At 38.0% G+C, this 11,766-nt stretch overlaps 2 pseudogenes; both read right to left on the reverse strand.

The window, feature by feature from the left end:
• Nucleotides 1-3,575: 3,575 nt before the first annotated feature.
• On the reverse strand, nt 3,576-7,679 carry LOC106504626 (olfactory receptor 8U1-like; annotated as a pseudogene).
• A 2,255-nt stretch (nt 7,680-9,934) lies between these two features.
• Nucleotides 9,935-11,462, reverse strand: LOC100513490 (double-stranded RNA-binding protein Staufen homolog 1 pseudogene; annotated as a pseudogene).
• Nucleotides 11,463-11,766: the final 304 nt, after the last annotated feature.

Below are 11,766 nucleotides of genomic sequence, written 5' to 3' on the forward strand. Positions count from 1 at the left end.
AATTTATTAATCTGTCTAATCAGAATGTTGTTTATAATTTGGTAATTTTTACTTAATCATCACATATGATGTGACAAGAAGATTTTTTTCTACTCCTCCACTCTTGGTTAGGTTCTATTTTATGTATGTATGTAGCATATGAAGGAAGATGTCTGGAAAACTGTGCTAAAATATAACAATTTGCAGAGCTTTGTGCTTACCACCACATACTACAGAGTAGATTTAGTTATTCTTCTTAATTATTATTAATAACATAAAATTTATTTTTTTTATTTTCCCACTGTACAGCAAGGGGGTCAGGTTATCCTTACATGTATACATTACAATTACATTTTTCCCCCACCCTTTCTTCTGTTGCAACATGAGTATCTAGACAAAGTTCTCAATGCTATTCAGCAGGATCTCCTTGTAAATCTATTCTAAGTTGTGTCTGATAAGCCCAAGCTCCCGATCCCTCCCACTCCCGCCCCCTCCCATCAGGCAGCCACAAGTCTCTTCTCCAAGTCCATGATTTTCTTTTCTGAGGAGATGTTCATTTGTGCTGGATATTAGATTCCAGTTATAAGTGATATCATATGGTATTTGTCTTTGTCTTTCTGGCTCATTTCACTCAGGATGAGTCTCTAGTTCCATGCATGTGGCTGCAAATGGCATTATGTCATTCTTTTTTTATGGCTGAGTAGTATTCCATTGTGTATATATACCACCTCTTCCGAATCCAATCATCTGTTGATGGAAATTTGGGTTGTTTCCATGTCCTGGCTATTCTGAATAGTGCTGCGATGAACATGCGGGTGCATGTGTCTCTTTTAAGTAGAGTTTTGTCTGGATAGATGCACAAGAGTGGTATTGCAGGGTCATATGGAAGTTCTCTGTATAGATTTCTAAGGTATCTCTAATCTGTTCTCCATAGTGGCTGTACCAGTTTCCATTCCCACCAACAGTGCAGGAGGGTTCCCTTTTCTCCACAGCCCCTCTAGCACTTGTTATTTGTGGATTTATTAATGAGGGCCATTCTGACTGGTGTGAGGTGGTATCTCATGGTAGTTTTGATTTGCATTTCTTTTGAACAAAAAAGACTCTGTTAAAAAAATCTATCAAACATAACCCTGTCATTTACCAATGAGAAAGATCACATCTTAAAAGGGACATAATGGATTTCCAAAATTAATTCAGCTAGTGGTTCAATCAGAAGTCAGGTCCATACCTCTGACATCCACATCTATTGATTTGACATTTTCCAAGAAAAAAAGTCCATAATTTTAATAAGACTAAGAGCAAACTAGATCTGCCTAAAAGATCCTTCAGATTTTTATTCTTTTGAAACTTGTGAGTCCATTCTGTGACATGAAGAGATGCTGAAAGTATTCAAGTAGGATTCAGCAGATGGACAAAGGTTGATGAATGTGAAAAAAATTTAATGTTTCAAAATATGTTTATTAGCAAAATAACATTATTTTCTGGAAAATTACTCAAATAATGAAGTGTATAGAAATGATAATACCACCTTAAGTTGGGTTCCTCAAGGAGGAAAGGCTGAATCAATGATTTGTGTAAATGTGATTTATTAGGAATTGTTCCCAAGGATATTTATTATTTTGAATGGGAAGTACAACCTGGTAGCAAGTAAGCCAAGCAAAGGCATAGCATTAAAGTCCCATGATAGAAATTTTGGTTAGATTCCATGGAAGAGTTCTGAAGAGATTGTAGATCAAACTTTGGAGTTGCTATGAGTGGACAAAGGAGTTTGAGTATATACAGTTGGCCCTTGAACAACTCTTAACCCATAAATGTATAATTTATCATTGGTCATCTATCTCAGTAGTTCCTCTGAATCTTCTAATTCAACCAAAAATGGATCTCATACTACTGTAGTAATTATTAGTGAAAAATATCCATGTATATAGTTGGATCCATGCAGTTCAAATCTGTAATGGTCAAGGGTTACATGTCCACTCCTGTGCACATATCAGTCATTGGACAAGGGCTTTCCCCTTTGGATGTAAATTTCCAGTGACTTCTGGATTAATTGACATGCAGGCATAACCCCTTCAGGTAACCTGATGCAGTTCTCTAACAAAGAGACATAGGCACTGGCTCTTAAGAGGAAAACATACTGCAAACTGAATATGGTAAACATTTATTTAGTGTGGGCTTTAATCATGGCACTATTAACATTTTGGACAAGATAATTTTTGTGAGGGATTTCCCTGTGTGCTGTAGGTTATATAGCAGCACACCTAGGCTCAGTTGTCTACAGAGCAATGGTATTCTTTTATACCACCTTGTCCTGGTGAAAATAAATACTATTTCCACACATTGCTAAATATGCCCTGGTGGGGGCAGCAGGAAGAAAATTGCTCCTGGTTGAAACCACTGCTTCACAGTTGTCTTTTAGCATTTAATTTGGAATGTTTATTAAATCACTCTTTACAATATGTCATTAAAGCATTGTTATAACCTTAAACTGTACATTCAAGGTATCTCCACTTTTTCTGCTCTTGTATAATTTCTAGTTATATAGCTATTAGATAAAATGATGAATTTTTAAAATATATATCTTTTAATTTGATAAATGATATCACAAAATCTTATGGTAATTTATATACATAAATTATAATTCTAAGTAAGATTTGACAATAAAGATTTCAGGGAATGATTTTATTTGATAGGAAAGAAATTTGGTAGGCATATCTTCCCAGGCTCTGGTGGAGTCTACTGACTACCATGATCTAAGATCTGGATTTGGGGGGAAGGCTAAAGGGATTCTTACTCTTGGATCCCTGACACTTGTCAGGGCTGGGGAGGGAGCTCTGTGCACCCTGGGTGCACCTCTATGGTGTGCCCCAAAACTGGGAAGAAAGTGTCCAGAGGGAGTGCTTTTGGTTCAAAAAGAAAAGGTAGCAGAGGTCCTATACAGAGAAGAAGGGAAGCCCTAGAGGTGGAATCTCTCAAAGGAACCAGGAATCAGTAGGAGCCAAAAGGCTGGAAGCCAAGGATGGCGGTGGGGGAGTTGGGTGTGCTTTGAGGATACTGGCCCACACCCCAAATGTGACTCTTTCACTCACCTCAGTTTGTCCTCTGAACTGCCATGGCCTGAAGGAGGGCACCAGGAAGGCAGATCTGACATCTCCTAGAGCCTCCTCAGGTCTCTCAGGCCATGCACATAGGATTCCCAGAAGCCCCTGGATGCCTTGGTGGTGTTGGGTCTGTTTCTGTCCTGCCATGCCTAGAATGTCTTGCAGGTATGACACTTAGATTCATGCATTTCTTTGGAAAATGCATGCTGAGCCCCTACTGTGTACCTGTGCCATGCTCAGAACCCATTGAGGAATCATACAGCTCCCAGCTACCCCCCTGGGGCTCACAGGACAGGGGCTTTTATTCTGGTCTCTTATTACCTTCAGTTTCACCTGTTCCCTGGAAAAGCTAAGTGCATGTCTAATGAAGCTGCTCAATAAATGTGTGTTGAAAAAAAGAAAGAAATTTTTATTGAAATCCAAATAAGATCAAGAAGTCTACTAGTTTTAATAGTCAATGGGAAAAAAAAAGATCATAAAGAAAACCTACTTTTATTAATTCAAATTATTTTTAAGTGTTATAAACACAAAAAGCCTGGTTTCTATTGTTGATAATTTTTTCAGGTTGTTCTTGACATCATTATTCCTAAGGCTGTAGATGAAAGGATTTAACATGGGGATGATCACATTGTAGAAGACAGAGGCCATCTTATCCGTGTCAAGGGAAGGGTTAGAGCTTGGCTCTAAGTACATAAAGATGAGGGTCCTATATAATATGGTGACTGTCAGCATGTGGGATCAGCATGTGGAGAAGGCTTTAGGTCTTCCTTCAGCTGAGCAAATAATCAGGATGGCAGAGATAATGTACATGTAGGAAACAAAGACAATCAGAACAGAGGAGATGAAAGTAATACCAGCATAGGGCAAAACTGAGAGCTATTTGGAGTGAGTGTCTGAGCAAGTTAGCCTGAGGGGAGGCATGTCACAGAATATGATTGATGATATTAGAGTTACAGTAGGAGAGTTGAAAGGAGAGGATGGTATGAAACAGTGCCATCAAAAAGCTATAGCTGTAGGGGGCAGCCATAAGCTGAGTGCAGACTCCTGGGGACATTTAGACCTTATAGAGGAGAGGGCTATAAATGGCCATGTATCAGTCATACACCATGGAAGCCAGGAGTAAACACTCTGACACCCTGAAGGTGAGAAAACAGCCTAATTGAGTAGTGCATGCATTGAAGGAGATGATACTTTGTTTGCACAAGAAATACCCAAGTGTTTGGGTGTAATCACAGAACCCTAACATAAATCAACAAAAGCCAGCTTACTAACAAAGAAGTGCATTGGTGTGTTGAGTTGGGTCTCTTCAAACACTAGGATTAAACCTAGATTGTCTACTATTGTGAAGAGGTAGATTGATAAGACAATCACAAAGAGAGTCATCTTCAACTCACTTTGATCTGCTAAGCTCATGAGAATAAAATCATTTACCTGTTGATTGGACCCATATCCCTTCAATGGATATGCATGAAGAGGTAGAGAAAAGAGGTAAATTCAAGTAGCCATTATATAAGTGGTATTTTTATACTTTGATAACTGATAAAGAGATTTAATGCTAATATAGAGATTGTTAAAATATAGGATTCTGGGAATGGGGTGGAGAGCCAAAAGAGATATATATGGGAAAAGCCTGTTTCTCTTCTCCCAATTCCATTGTCTACACAAAGATTGGAGCTATGGAATGGTCTGCATTCATTGTCTTGGTTTCTGTTGAATGATCCTGTGCATTAAGCTATTAGCAAATTTAACCTAACCTGTTAAAATGTTTATCTATTGTTTTCATTGAAAAATGTTAACATTAATACCATAAAGGGAAACAAATATTCTGTAGTGTCACCTGTCTTTGATGGATCTCTCACTGCACCTGTGCAGACCCCAATCTACATTGTTCCAATGCTGGCAGAAACATTTTGTATTTTATGTTTTATTTTAATAATTTATCACTTAAAGATCAGGATATGTTGCAAATTGTCTTCACAGTTATGTGAAAAATGCAAATACAGAAAAATGGGTAACTATAGAGGGTACAATGAGAGTTTTTATTATATTTTTTAATCTTTACATAAAGATCATATTGTTATGCCCAATCTACAAATGAGGAAGAGGAGATTAAAACAGAAATACCCCCAACAAAGTCAGAAGCCTGGTCTCAGTACATTTAGTTGTATTTCCAGTCCATGTGTTTCTGACCCAAAAGTCTGCACCTCATTATTATGCTGGCACTAGGATAGATCTTATTTGTTCCCTGGTGAGAAACAAATTTTTTTTCCAGATTTTTCTTGTTACAATGCTACACAATATCTTTGCCTTTTAAGGATGAACTTACATGATCAATGGAAATGAATCCTGATAATTTTTTATGACATGTTGTAATTTAGAATAGTACTGATACTTTCTTTCCAAGAGATTTGGAAATGCATGTCTCTTTTTTAATTTATTTCCCCAATACAATTTTTTTTCCTACTGTACAGCATAGTAACCCAGTTACACATACATGTTTACATTATTTTTTCTCTCACTATCATGCTCTGTCATAAGTGACTAGACATAATTTTCAATGCAGGATCTCATTGCTAATCCACTCAAAAAAAGGCAATAGTTTGGATCCATTAACTTCATGCTCCCAATCCATCCCACTCCCTCCCCTCCCCCATGTAACCACAAGTCTATTCTCCAAATCCTATTCAACTTGTTTAAGTTTTAACATAGAAACATAGATTTGAAATATATTTTGATTATAATTTTTCTTCTTTCTTTCTTTCATTTATTTGGCCATGCTTGCAGCATGTGCAAGGTCCCAGGCCAGAGATCAAATCCTGCTGTAATGACAATGCTTGATCCTTAACTGATAGGCCACCAGGGAAATCCTTTCCTACAAAAAGTCATAAATCTTTCTATTTACTTTTCTAATTTATTTTGATTGGTTTTCTTAGTTGAATTATTGAATATCCAAAAAAATTGATTCAGGAAAATGTAAAAATTGTAGACTTAAGTTTGTACTATTAGTGGTAGATGAAATATCTCTCATACTCCTTTTTATTCTATCGCTCCCTCACCTTTTTTATATTTTTGTTTCTGTCTCTGTCTCTCTCTGTGTCTCTTTCTCTCACACTCTCTCTCATTTTTATGCCTGAAAATGGAAACAAATATTTCTTGGATATACTCATACAACTTTGTTTATAGAGTCTAAATACTGGAAATAGTTATGCAAATAAAATAACAGCCTGTGTTTCTTCAAATTTTCTTTAGAATTTACAAATTGCTTTTTTTGTATTTACAACTATTATTCAAAATATCAAAAAAATCATTTTAGTTATTTTTGGGTTCAATCAATATGTTAATTTACAAACACTGTAATAACTTTCTAAGAGTTTTTTCATCTTATTTTTATCCTAAATCAGTTATATATTTACTTCTGAAACTCTGAGTTTTGACATGTCATAATAGCAACACAGAAATTTAGATAAATAAGGCTAGGTAACTCATCAATTCCAAATATATAATTTCAATTTTAAAAATGTTCCTTTGGGAATTCCCATCATGGCGCAGTTGGAGTTCCCATTGTGGCGCAGTGGTTAACAAATCCGACTAGGAAACATGAGGTTGCGGGTTCGGTCCCTGGCCTTTCTCAGTGGGTTAAGGATCCGGCATTGCCATGAGCTGTGGTGCAGGTTGCAGATGCAGCTTATATCCCGAGTTGCTGTGGCTCTGATGTAGGCCAGGGGCTACTTCTCCGATTCGACCCCTAGCCTCCATATGCTGCAGGAATGGCCCAAGAAATGGCAAAAGGAAAAAAAAAACTAGGAAAGGAAGAAAAAAAAATGTTCCTTTGTAGCTTCAGTGAGTTAAGGATCCAGTTTTGTCACCCCAGCAGCTGGGGTTACTGTGGTACTGGTTCTATCCCTGGCCTAGGAACTTACACACATCATGGGAATAGCCCAACAAGAAGAGAAGTCAACTTTGAATAAAAAATAAAAGGAATGAGAAAAAAGGAGATAAACTTTTTATTCAAGGGACTGCTCAGTCAAATCCCTTTTCTAGACTATTAGCTTTCAGACTAAAGTTTTTCACCACAAATTATAGAAGTAAATACTTGTTGCATGATGGAATGGAGCTAATAAAAATATCCAGAATAATATTCTCATATTCTTTTTTGATATACTGTAGTCTGTTCTATTTTATTCAAATAATAGTGGTCAAAATTCTAAAAACTGAATACATTTTTAGTAGCAACTATAAGCACAGTTTCAAAATCTACACTTTGGGTCACCACAAAACCATCACCATTTTCACCAATGCAATCAGATAAGCAACTTACCTATATAAACATCTTGAGGCTACACATCCCACTCTGGTCTATAACCAAGGCTATACATGTTCTATACTTAATATTAGCCTTGATTATGTATAACTGTTACTTCCTGAGGAGACTATTTCAATGATCTTGTTTCCTAATTCATTAATATATGTCAAAAACTATTAATTTACAGACATTACTTAGACTGAAGATAGAGCAGTAAAAGACCAGACAATTACTAGATTGGCAAAAAGGGAAGCTTTATCTACATTTTCTTTAGTTTTCTGTTTCCTCTCAGCCATTTTTCTACTTCCAAACACAAAACTCTGACATTGGTACATAGAAAACATTTTACTATGTATTAAAAATGAAGTGTGAATTATATTTAAAAGCATATGTGACTTGCAACAATTTTCTATCTAAATATTTTAGGTAGTTCCAGTCATGTCTATTCAGCTCTCTGAATCAACAATGGGTATCCACTGGTTCAATTAATATAATACATCTATCTTTGTCAACAATGGTGTCCTTCCATGCTTCTCTTCTGTCCTTGCCATGCTTTGCACATCTCTACAAAAAAATGGATAAAAGAAAAACTCTATTTTTTAATGCCTGTTTAATTATCACCTCTTCTTTGAAGAGTTACTTCCTAGGATAACATATTTCATATTTGTGTTCTAAAATCATTTTAGACATACTTAATTTATATTTTCTATCACATTTATCACAAACTTCTGTTCCCACATTTCTTCCTCTAATGGATATTAGACACTTTTAAGTGACTGCCTTACTGTTTTTTTTTATATTAGTACCTCTTTATTGATCAGTGGTATGATATAAACTTATTTCAGAGCTTAATAATTTTGCCCAAATGGAATCATAAGCATTACAATGTTTTCTTAAAAATAAAAAATGGGTAGGGCACAGGTTGGGAGGGATCAACCTGGCATTAGTGGAATTGGAGAATAAATTGAAAAAAATAGTATTACCACTTATTGGTGACAAACACTATGTATTACTTACATTACATGGGGAGAGAAAATTCCAGCATAAACAAAAATTGAAGCAGTACTTAACTTGCAAGTCTACTGTGTTTTCATCTGGACCATATGCAGGACCTCACAGCACACATGTCTGTACACAGCAACATGACATCAAAAGCAACAGTTAGTTATAGAGATAAACATGGGTCATTCTTTTCAGCCCTACATGGAGATTTAATCAACAGTATAAAGTGCTCAAGAAGATCAATCAGCAGTTGTATATGTGCTACATGAGATCATACCCTGTAGTGTAGTGAAAGCTGTGTCCTCAAAAGTCATGTGTATATACATACAAATTTTTAATAGTCTTTGAAGCAAAGATCGAAGTTCATTTGTTTGTCCTGATGCATTAACAAAAATAAAATATAAAACAAATGATCATTTAAAGTTTTAAATTCTTAAATTTTCCAATATATATGATTGTGGGAGACATTAGCAAGGTTTCTGAGAAGTCCATAACTGTTCCAGTTAAACAAGAGGGACCACAATTTGCATCACTTAAATGGTCCTGGGAGAGTCCAACAAAATAAAAACATATAACCACATACACTTGGATATGACCTTTGCTGGTTAGGTTAATGATAAGTCAGTCTCAGACAACACTCTCAACTGAGCTGTGTAACTAGATACAATTAAGCAACTCTCAAATGAAAATTTATATAGTGTCATTTTAATCAAAAGAAAAGAATGAAACTAAGAATACCTATCTCTTTTGGAAGAGAGCAGTGGTGACAGTGTGGGTACCACAGGAGGTGTTCTGCCAGAGCAAGCCAAGAAAGTCAACTTGGGCTGAGTAGGAAGCATTTGATTTTCCTCTGGTGCTTTCAAACTAAAGCTTTGCTCCATCATGGGTGTCCAAGATTTGTCCCAAAGTGTTTAAGCCAGTTTGAGAAGGGGTTGTGCTTTATCCTTCTTTAACATATCAAGGAAAAAAAGAACACCCCCCCCCCAAAAAAAAAACACCAAAACCAAGCAGTGGTATGCCTGGGGTACAGACCTGCTGGTTTCACATTGCAGCTAGGGCTGCATGGCAGGCCCACCCTGCCCCCAGCAGCAGCTACTCATGTTCCCACCTTGTTTAACACTGTCTCAAGCCCTTTACCCATCATGTCTCTCTGTCCACTGGAGGTATCAGAAATTCCAAATTTTGGAGTTCCCGTCGTGGCGCAGTGGTTAACGAATCCGACTAGGAACCATGAGGTTGCGGGTTCGGTCCCTGCCCTTGCTCAGTGGGTTAACAATCCGGCGTTGCCGTGAGCTGTGGTGTAGGTTGCAGACGCGACTAGGATCCCGCGTTGCTGTGGCTCTGGCGTAGGCCGGTGGCTACAGCTCCGATTCAACCCCTAGCCTGGGAACCTCCATATGCCGTGGGAGCGGCCCAAGAAACAGCAACAACAACAACAACAAAAACACAAAAGACAAAAAAAAAAAAAAAGAAAAAGAAATTCCAAATTTTCTAAGCATTTTCAAAATTTTTGTTTGGGATTTTTCAATGGGTCATGTGGTCATAAGGTTCAGTAGTTCCCATACACAGACATTGGTCCATTTCCTGTTCTTGGCATCTCTGTATTTTGTTGGTCCAACTCAGGAAGCAACTTTAAATTTTTTATTGCAGCCATGTCATGGCAGGACTACACATCGTTTCTGGTACCCTGGCTGATCAGATGTGGCTGAGAGGAACAATTTATAAGAGATAATATATTAATTCTTGTGCTTTTGGGGAAGTCTTTGTATTAAACCTGGAATCCCTGGACTCTGGAAAGGTAGTCCAACTGCTAAGAGGGTCTCATGAGGAGTCCATGGGGAATATGACCTGAAGAGATGTTGTTCTTTAAAATGGTCTTGGCTGCAGGCAAGCTGTCCCCACACAATTCATGGGCTATCTTGGCAGTTACCATGGTCTTGGCAGGCTTTGGAGCTATCCTGGTGAAATACTTGGTGTGATGTCCTTGAATAACCTCTATGGCCATGGCAACCTCATGCACCCTGGGAAGAATTCCAGCAAGCAGGTGCTGATGACTAAGATGTGGCTAAAATAATGACTCATCCTCTTAATTGCTAGTACCATTTTCATCCCCAGAACCAGGTTCAAAAAAGGCTACTTTTCTTCCATCCCTTGATGTTTTTGGTGTGTCCTCTCCTCATATTTGAGGGCTGGTTTGGTGGGCTGAGTCTGTGGGACCTTGAAACTAAGGATCTCCAGCATACTCTTGGCTGCATTATGTTTGGTAATGTTCTTCTTTGTGCCAGATCCTTTGGCAGTGTTTTTTTTCCCACCTTTACTTGCATCATAAAGTCCCTGCAGCTTGGGAGGCCTCACTTGGTGGGAAGAAGGTACAATAACTCCTTCTCCTTTTTCACCTGCTGGATCTGGGCCAGTCTGCTAATGGGATACATCACCTGCCCATATTCCTGAGTGCTCTATAACCAGATTATTGACTGTTTTCTTTTTGATTCTGGGCTTCACTTGCTCAACTATAGGCAGAGACAGTAACTTCTTCAGCTCCTCAAGAACAGCTATCCAGCATTTTCCTTTGGAATATTCTTGCTCTTCCCTTCACCTTCTACTATAAACTCCCCAAACTGACACCCTGGTCACAAAGCTGTTCATGTGGGGTGGGCCACTCTCCCGGGAAACCTAAAAATTCACTCGCAAGTTACATTTAAGTGCAATATCAAATACTTGAATGATTTCAGGTTTTTGAGATTTTCTTCTTCTGATTCTCTTCCATTCACCTCCAGATTCTCAGGTGGGGGCTCGTTCTGCAGGACCCTCCAAGCTTTTGCAGCAGCATCATGTTTTGCAGACTGTTTCATCTTTCCTTTCCCATTAAATTGGTGTCCTCCCACATGAAGTTCAACTTGATAAAGTTAAGGTGTTACTGGAAATGGGTAAAAATACCCTGGGAGATTAGCACCTCCTCTTACATCATAGTTATAGGTGGACTGCATCTGAGAGCAAGGGTCTACGGGCTTTTTTGGAAAAAAAATTCCAAATTTCATGAACAGTGCATTTAGTTCTATAGTAGTGGTTATGCTTTCTTGAAAGTAAGTACTCTAGGAAAAATGTGGTTTTATTGGTTCAGTTCTGAGAGGTTGTGTGGTAGGGAACTCTTGCCTGCTGCTCCAAGCTCATCCCAGGCCAGTGGTCATGGGTGGGGGTGACTACAAGGAGGGGAAGGAGGAATGAAGACTGGAGAAGAGGAAGAAAAGGCAGGAGGGAAGATGTGGGGTGGTGGCATAGGAGATGGGTGACAGCCAGGGTTGGAGGAAGGGGGAGCCAAGCCAGAAAGAGCAGCCACCCTTACATTTTTTTTAATTTTTTAATAAAGTTTCTTCTAAGTAT

Source organism: Sus scrofa, chromosome 10 (genome assembly GCF_054392235.1).
Source record: "Sus scrofa isolate SSC_HxYL_T2T_F1_AM1 chromosome 10, Sscrofa_HxYL_maternal_Yorkshire_Landrace_v2.0, whole genome shotgun sequence".
NCBI classification, from domain to species: Eukaryota; Metazoa; Chordata; class Mammalia; order Artiodactyla; family Suidae; genus Sus; species Sus scrofa.